This window comes from Sinocyclocheilus grahami, unplaced genomic scaffold (assembly GCF_001515645.1).
Source record: "Sinocyclocheilus grahami isolate Dianchi unplaced genomic scaffold, SAMN03320097.WGS_v1.1 scaffold122.1, whole genome shotgun sequence".
In the NCBI taxonomy this organism is placed as follows: Eukaryota; Metazoa; Chordata; class Actinopteri; order Cypriniformes; family Cyprinidae; genus Sinocyclocheilus; species Sinocyclocheilus grahami.
In genome coordinates this window covers 31157-40265 of record NW_015505301.1, presented here as the reverse complement: position 1 = coordinate 40265, position 9109 = coordinate 31157, and positions in this window count along the sequence as shown.

Sequence of the window (9109 nt, the reverse complement as noted above, 5' to 3'; positions counted from 1 at the left end):
GCAAGACTGATATATATATATATATATATATATAATAAATGTTTGTAAAATGGCACAGTTTTTTAAATATCTGAAAATACACTCTTAACAACAGTCAGTCAAGCATTATATTATGATAATCAAGTATTATTTAATGATAGAACTTTAGTCATTAGAATTCAAACTTGTTAACCATGTATGAATGAATATTAGTCATTTTAACTGAACTTAGGGCTGGTGCTTTTTTGGTCATTCAGTGTTTCTGTAAAAGAAAATTGGGGGAAAAACGAACAAAAATACTGATAAGATAATGATACGAATTCTACTAATAAGAACAATATAAAACGCACTAAGGATTAATGAGCTGCTGGATTCATGAATATTAATCAGGTTGTGTGCGTTCACTCGAACTGATTCGCTGAAATCAAAACAGGGACGATAATAGGTGAGCGCCAGCCAATGAGATTGCCGTTTGCGCATTAGTTCCGCCCACTACTGGAGAACGCGGCAGTTCTTAAAGGGGGCATAACACACACAGTTTCACCCAATCTCATGTTAATCTTGAGTACCTATAGAGTAGTACTGCATCCTTCATATCTCCAAAAAGTCTTTAGTTTTATCATATTTATAAAAGAAAGATACAGCTTTACGATTCTCTCCGGAAAAAGCCGAGCTCCTGGAGGCGCGCCGTGGGCGGAGCTAAAGAGTGACGAGCACTTGAGTGCCGAATGCCAGCAAAACAGACATTTGATGCCGTTTCACTTACCGTCTGCAGTTCTGAATCATGACTGTGATCTTTTATAGCTGGGACCGCTCCATCTTTCAGTATCAAACAATGTGCAAATCCAGCGTCGAACTGGGCCTTGTTTATAAAACGTTCGTCAACAAACACACTTGTGAAACTCCGTTGCTGCCCCCGGAAAAACAAACTGTATCCACTGTTTACATAACGCTGGGTTCTTTAGGAAGATGAACAAAGTTATCTTTCCCTTACAAACAAAAACACACTTCTTTGGATTGGAGACATTCTTCCCGGATGAAGCGTGTTGATGGGCGCGATCTCACTCTCACTCTGGTTGGCGCTCTTCCGGGAGAAATGCCCATATAAGGAGTTCCACCCTCATCTACGTCATGAAGAGCCACGATCGAAAAAAACTCTCCGAAACTTGTTCTAACCCGGAAGTAGGATTTTTGGCACAGAAATACTACGTCATACGTCCAAATTGTTTTTTGAAACTTTGTCCATGCTTAGCATGAGAATCCAACTCTTTAACAGTGTAAACAACTCTGAATGCACGTAATGTTTGTGGGTTTGAAAATACCTTGTCGTTTGTTTCTTGATTTAAAAGGGGAGGAGATGTTATGTATGGGAGACTGTCATTCTCCATAGTGCCTGTAGGTGGCACCACCACTTAGTAATTATTAGTAGTTGTGTTCCCTTAAATAAAGCAAATGAAGAAGTTAAGTACCCCCGCGTGTGGCTGTGTTATTTATCATAGTGCATTCAAGAGTGTATTCCATATGTTATGATAGTGAAAACATAACAATATGATTCCTCCAAACCAGCTTATCTTTGTAAAATGGCACAGCTTCTTAAATCTTAGCTTCTTAATCAGTCAATCAAGCATTATCATGACATTATTATAATTAAGCACTATTTAATGATATAACTTCAGTGATTATAACTAAAACTTGGTAACCATGTATCAATGCATATTTGTCATTTTAACTGACCTTAGGACTGGTGATGATGCTTAAGATATTGTTGGTCATTCAGGGTTTCTGTAAAAAAATCTAGATAATAGTAATATATAATGGTACTTATTATTAAAAGATACTACTAATTCTACTACTAATAACAATATACAATGCACTAAGGATCAATGAGCTGCAGGGTTCATGAATATTAATCACATTGTCAGCGTTCGCTCGAACTGATTTGCTGAAATCAAAACAGGGACATAATAGATGAGCGCCAGCCAATGAGATTGCCATTTGCGCATTAGCTCCGCCCACTACCGGAGAAACCGGCATATCTTCTGCTTGTTCTTAAGCTGAATAATTCTAAATGAACTCCATTATTTTGACAGGAAAATGCAACAAAGAATATAATTTACATGTAGCGCGTCAATTCTCTCTCTCTCTGCGTGTGTGTGAGACAAAGCGACGGTGAGTCATGCGCTTTCACACTAGAGTTTACGGTACGTTAAATACAGGTGCGCTGCGCATCCATTCAGATGAACTGAAAAATATCACAGATCAGTTGACGACAGAGAGTGAAACTCTGAAGCGCTCAGTCAGAGAGTGTTTGGCGAGTGAAAATATATCTGTGCTAAACTTATATTTAGCCTCCAACTCACACCCTAGCGAGTAAAATCTGAGAATTGATTAGCCATTGGCTAATATTAGACATAATTTAGTCGCCCAGAGTGAAAATTTAGTCGCATATACGAGTGATTTACTCGCAATGTAGAGGTTTGGGTTTTCATACTGTGATCGAGGGAAAGAAAAATGTAGAGAGAAAAAAAATAGATGTTTTAGGTCTGTCAATGTTAAATAATAATTATAATAATAATATTAGAATTAAAAGTATAAAATATTTTTTATTATTATTTATACATCCAACATAATGTATGTATACTACCGTTGATTATTTTTTTAATGAAAATAATATTTTTGTTTAGCAAAGATGCTTTTTGAACTAAAGTGAGATTAAAGACATTTTATTATGTTATAAAAGATTTCTATTTCAAAAATGCTGCTCTTTTGAACTTTCTATTCATCAAAGAATTCTAGGGGAAAAGTAACATGGTTTCCACAAAAATATTAATCATCTGACCTGTTTTTCAACATTGATAATAATAAGAAATGTTTCTTAAGCACCAAATCAGTACATTAGATGATATCCAAAAGATCACGTGACACTGAAGACTTGATATTGTAATCATAATGATAAGAAATACATATTTATTTGTGTATTATTGTGGCTTTTCACTTTTTAATGATACTGGGCTTTTTAAGCAAAGTCTGCTGTCAGCTCACAGACCCTCACAGTGAGAGCTCGGCGTTGGTTCTTCTGTTTGGCAGCACCGCTCATGTTCTCTTCTGGGGGGATTCTGCAGCACAGGATGATGACTTTATCTGTCAGTGATAGTTTCACAAGGAGATAAAGGTACTGTAAGGGGAGATAGTAGTGCACCCAGGGAACCTTGATCTTGGCTAGAGTGCTGGTATTGCTCTTGAAAGCTTCATATGTGGTATGTACTGATGATTTATCCTTTTTAGTCATGTGGAATTTATTTTATAAAAAATAAAAATAAAAAAGACAGATTATAGAGTGTGTTGTCAGATAAATCAGATATACATCAAATAAACACAATATTACAATGTACAATTGCACAAAAGGCTGCAAACGAACAGCGCGCATCTGAAGTGTCTCTGAAGGAAATAATGCATTATTTATCGGCTTTAAGATATCGGCCAAATTTTCTTATCAGGCCGATACCGATAACAGAAAAAATGAGCCGATATGGGCCGATACCGATATGGTGGCCGATATATCGTGCATCCCTAGTCTGCACCTTCATAGTTAAAGGAATAGTTCACCCAAAAATGAACATTTGCTGAAAATGTGTTTTACCCTTAGGACATCCAAAATGTAGATGAGTTTGTTTCTTCATATGAACACATTTGGAGAAATTCAGCATTACATTACTTGCTCACCAATGGATCCTGTGCAGTGAATGGGTGCCGTCAGAATGAGAGTCCAAACAGCTGATAAAAACATCACAATAATCCACATGACTCCAGTCCATCAATAAATGTCTTATAAAAGCTTTGTGTGTGTAATAATTTCCTGTTAAAATACGAATGCTCTATCTGATTGCTTTGTCCAGTAAAAAGTTGTCTCATCTGAATAAGGAGAGAAATATGCACAGATCAAGCAACTTTAATGAGTGAAAACATTCCAAAACAGTTCTAAACAAATATGTTGGTTGGTTTTGATGCAAGAGAACAACAGGGGATGGGCATTGAAGCGAATCATTATGGATTATGAACTCATATTTTGGCCCTAGAAGTTTAATGTTAAAGCTGCAGTCCGTAAGTTTTGCCTCTTTGTCGCCATCTCTGTTTGAAAACCTGGAATTGCAGCTGTGTGTGGAATTATCTAGCTTGCGTGGGTTGTGAGTCAGCACGGCTCCAGTGCGGATTAATCTAATGTTCTGAAGAGTATATGTGGCAGTCAGTCACTGCACCGGTGTGGATATTTACTGTACTTCGCAATCACAGATTCTAGCCTACGTCTTGGAATATATGACCCAAATAAGAATTTTCACCATATATTGCCATCTGAACAAGTAAGTAACAAGTTTGCCATGTTTGTTCTGACCAACTGATGAAAAAAGCATTATCATAAATCTCGCTACCAATGGTGATTAAATCTAAAGATCCGTTAGCTCATACCACATCAAACCCTTCAAATTATTATTATTGTTATACTTTATTCTCAAATGATTAATGTTTACAACATCAGCATTGGTGCTGGATCCTCACATGCGATAGCCTAGTAGCTGGGACAACTTCTTTATGTTTACAGATGTGACGTAATGATGCAGCGACATGCTCGAATTTCCCGCGAAAACCTACCCGTACCACTCAAATTAGAAAACATTATTATAAGCTAACCGTTGTGAATCGGGCTAAAGTAAGGTGATGGTTTTGAACACTGGCTGGTTATGTACTTGCTCAAATATTGATTTCGGATCATTTTTAACCAAAAAAAGTTACGGACTGCAGCTTTAAAATGTTAATGGAAAATGCACAGCTTTTTAATTGACAAGACATTAAGTGATGGACTGGAGTCGTGTGGATTACTGTGATGTTTTTATCAGCTGTTTGGACTCTCATTCTGATGACACCCATTCACTGCAGAGATCTATTGGTGAGCAAGTGATATAATGATACATTTCTCCAAATCTGTTCAGATGAAGAAACAAACTCATCTACATCTTGGATGGCCTGAGGGTGAGTAAGTTTTCTGTAAAATATAACTTTTTGAGTGAACTATTCCTTTAAAATTACTTCAAAGTCAATAGTCCTGTAGTTCTGCACAGGCAACCTGGTAAAAAGTCAACCTTGACCTAGATTTGTTGTTTTAAGGCACAGGTTAAATGCACCTTAACAAATACCTTTTGTTTCAATGTTTATGAGCCTCAGGCTCTTCTTCATGCCTTTGAAAATGCTTCATGTGTGAGTGTTTCAATGACCTTGTGATTACGGGCTGGCTCAGGGGCCGTTACTCTTGAAGAGAGCCACATAACTACAGAGCTACGGCTTGCTTTCAGCATCAAAAAACCGTTGTCTGTTATATATACAAGGATAGTCAGCACCAGTTCCATCAGAGGCCGTGTAGAGAGACAGTTAAAAATAAAGGCTGGATATCTTGGGAGAGTCAGGGTGTGACGGGCTGAAATTGATGGGTATGCTGTCCCAGATTTAAATCTGACTTTGTATGTGGCCAGCCAGCCCAAACCTACTCTTTAACAGCTCCAAAGCTATTGCACTGAACATAACCCTCAATATGTCAGTCTTTAAGTAGTATTGTTTTCGTAACTAGCAGCAATTGTGGCTGCCTACCCCCAACAAGTCAAATCCAGTTCCAACCAAGCCCTCCATCAATTTCGCCCAGTTGTTGGCTGAGAACGTGTGGGAGAAAGGAGAGATTTTTGTGTGTTACATATTTTCTTCCTCTTTTTTTATGCGTAATATGGACTTAAACAGATCAGCACTTAAGATTTTAAGATAAGCGGTTGGCTGTTGTCCGATAGTTGACAGATGTTGTGTGTTCAGGTGTGCAATCTGTTAAAAAGCTGTTGGTTTAACAGAATGAGAGCTCAGTGGACCCAAAAGCAGTATTAGATTTGAGATGGAAATGGTTCTGTCTGGCTGAGAAAAATATCAGGAGAGGATAAAGAGGTTGCTAGCGGAAAATTCCATTCTCGCATTGAAAAGCAGTAAATGTTTACCGACTGGCATGCACACGCTGCACCTGGGAAACTGCTTTGATACTTATTTGCTCAACCAGCTATCACTTTGAATGTTGGTGTTTTTTATGTTCAGGTTTGCCTCTGATTTCCTCTGTCACTTACAGATTTCAGGAGAAAATTTTTAATGATTTTGGTTGGGCATTTTTTTAGTATTTTAATAACAAAATGGCTTGCTGTGCAGCAAAGCCATTATTTGTATCTTTATAAAGATCTATGCTATGACAAAATTATTTATATCTGTATTTGGATAAAACTGAATGTGGATAGAACTGCATCAAAATTAAACGAAAAGCCAATTTTTTATATGTAGGGGGTAAGGGGTTAATTGCATTTAAATGATAGATTTCCTGCATTGTATAATTAATAAAATGATTTATTGTTCTTTATTACAAACTTCATGTAAAATAAAGATTTTTTAAAAAGCTTCATATATAAAGACAACAGTATAACTGTATAAGTCAGATTTTTATTTTATTTATTTTTATTATTTTATTATTTTAATTTAAATTTTATTTTATTTCACTTGCGATTGTTTCCATCATTTGAACCCAAAATCACTCTAATTCGACATCTTAATATCCTATTATTTCTTAATATATTTAAATCTTAGCATCTTAGTTTCATGTATTGTTACCCTTGACAAGTTCAGATTTCTGAAACAAATAATACAAGGAGGAGACTTCAATTTGTTCACTGTTTAGTCTTCTATTCAGTTAGTTTTAATGATAGTTTTATTTATGATTTTTAAATAACATTTTTAATATGTCATTAAAAAGTATCAGCGTGATTGTTGAATAATAAGTCTGATAAATATACTTTCTCTCATTTATTGTGTGATTTAAAGTAATTATTGATGCCTTTCTGAATGAAAGGTAATACATTTCAGACACATCTTTACCAGATAGAGTTTTACTTATCTTTGTTAAACACTTATGCACTTCTATAAAAGTTATGCCATTGAATTTTCAAAATATATTTAAAATATTTTTTGAGAGCCTCGAAAACACTTTAAGGCCCTTAGTAGCCAATAAGTAGGACAACACTTGTATATCTAAACATTCCCTTTTGCTTCACATATACAGTCAATTCAAAATGCTGGTTAGTAGTTTTAAATGTTGTTCAGGGACCCTCTTCCTCTCTAAATATGCAATTTTTGGCTGGAATAAGCTGTAATGTGGACCAGTATGCTAAAACCAAAAGTCTGACCACGTGAGTGAGCGCATTCACAATCAGCAGCTGAGAATAACTCGTCAAGTCACCTGTCTGGGTGTCACAGCTCATGAATGTACAATTCCCATCACTTAGGCAACCCTTGCATTGATGTCAATTCTAACCGGGATGGCCAATTAGGATATTTCTCCAGATGGAGAGGGCTAATTCAAACAGCACGACTGAGCCTTATTCAATCCTCGAGAGCTCGTTTGAAAATACCCCTTTATTTATGCTTTATGTGTATTGACACCCGGAGGCAGCCTGAACCAGACGACCTGCGCGTTGACTTTTTCTGGACCAGATGTTGCTAATGACTCCTCAATCCAGTTGCCTCAGGAGTATTAGTAAAAAAATATCCATTTTAGTGGAGATGTCAGGAATGGCAGAGTGAAAGACGGATCTTTAAAATACAAATCTTTGTAATCCCAGGCTATCTGTAATCAGAAGCACATTTATAACTGGAATATAATTTAATTTCATTCACATGTGTTTCATAAACACATAATCCTTTATGGATTACAATACGCCATCAAAATGATACATTTAATTATTCCAGCTGCTGTGAGAAAAGGCTATAATCGATTCTCCACCTGCAGGATCCTCACATGCGATAGCCTAGTAGCTGGGACAACTTCTTTATGTTTACAGATGTGACGTAATGATGCAGCGACATGCTCGAATTTCCCGCGAAAACCTACCCGTACCACTCAAATTAGAAAACATTATTATAAGCTAACCGTTGTGAATCGGGCTAAAGTAAGGTGATGGTTTTGAACACTGGCTGGTTATGTACTTGCTCAAATATTGATTTCGGATCATTTTTAACCAAAAAAAGTTACGGACTGCAGCTTTAAAATGTTAATGGAAAATGCACAGCTTTTTAATTGACAAGACATTAAGTGATGGACTGGAGTCGTGTGGATTACTGTGATGTTTTTATCAGCTGTTTGGACTCTCATTCTGATGACACCCATTCACTGCAGAGATCTATTGGTGAGCAAGTGATATAATGATACATTTCTCCAAATCTGTTCAGATGAAGAAACAAACTCATCTACATCTTGGATGGCCTGAGGGTGAGTAAGTTTTCTGTAAAATATAACTTTTTGAGTGAACTATTCCTTTAAAATTACTTCAAAGTCAATAGTCCTGTAGTTCTGCACAGGCAACCTGGTAAAAAGTCAACCTTGACCTAGATTTGTTGTTTTAAGGCACAGGTTAAATGCACCTTAACAAATACCTTTTGTTTCAATGTTTATGAGCCTCAGGCTCTTCTTCATGCCTTTGAAAATGCTTCATGTGTGAGTGTTTCAATGACCTTGTGATTACGGGCTGGCTCAGGGGCCGTTACTCTTGAAGAGAGCCACATAACTACAGAGCTACGGCTTGCTTTCAGCATCAAAAAACCGTTGTCTGTTATATATACAAGGATAGTCAGCACCAGTTCCATCAGAGGCCGTGTAGAGAGACAGTTAAAAATAAAGGCTGGATATCTTGGGAGAGTCAGGGTGTGACGGGCTGAAATTGATGGGTATGCTGTCCCAGATTTAAATCTGACTTTGTATGTGGCCAGCCAGCCCAAACCTACTCTTTAACAGCTCCAAAGCTATTGCACTGAACATAACCCTCAATATGTCAGTCTTTAAGTAGTATTGTTTTCGTAACTAGCAGCAATTGTGGCTGCCTACCCCCAACAAGTCAAATCCAGTTCCAACCAAGCCCTCCATCAATTTCGCCCAGTTGTTGGCTGAGAACGTGTGGGAGAAAGGAGAGGTTTTTGTGTGTTACATATTTTCTTCCTCTTTTTTTATGCGTAATATGGACTTAAACAGATCAGCACTTAAGATTTTAAGATAAGCGGTTGGCTGTTG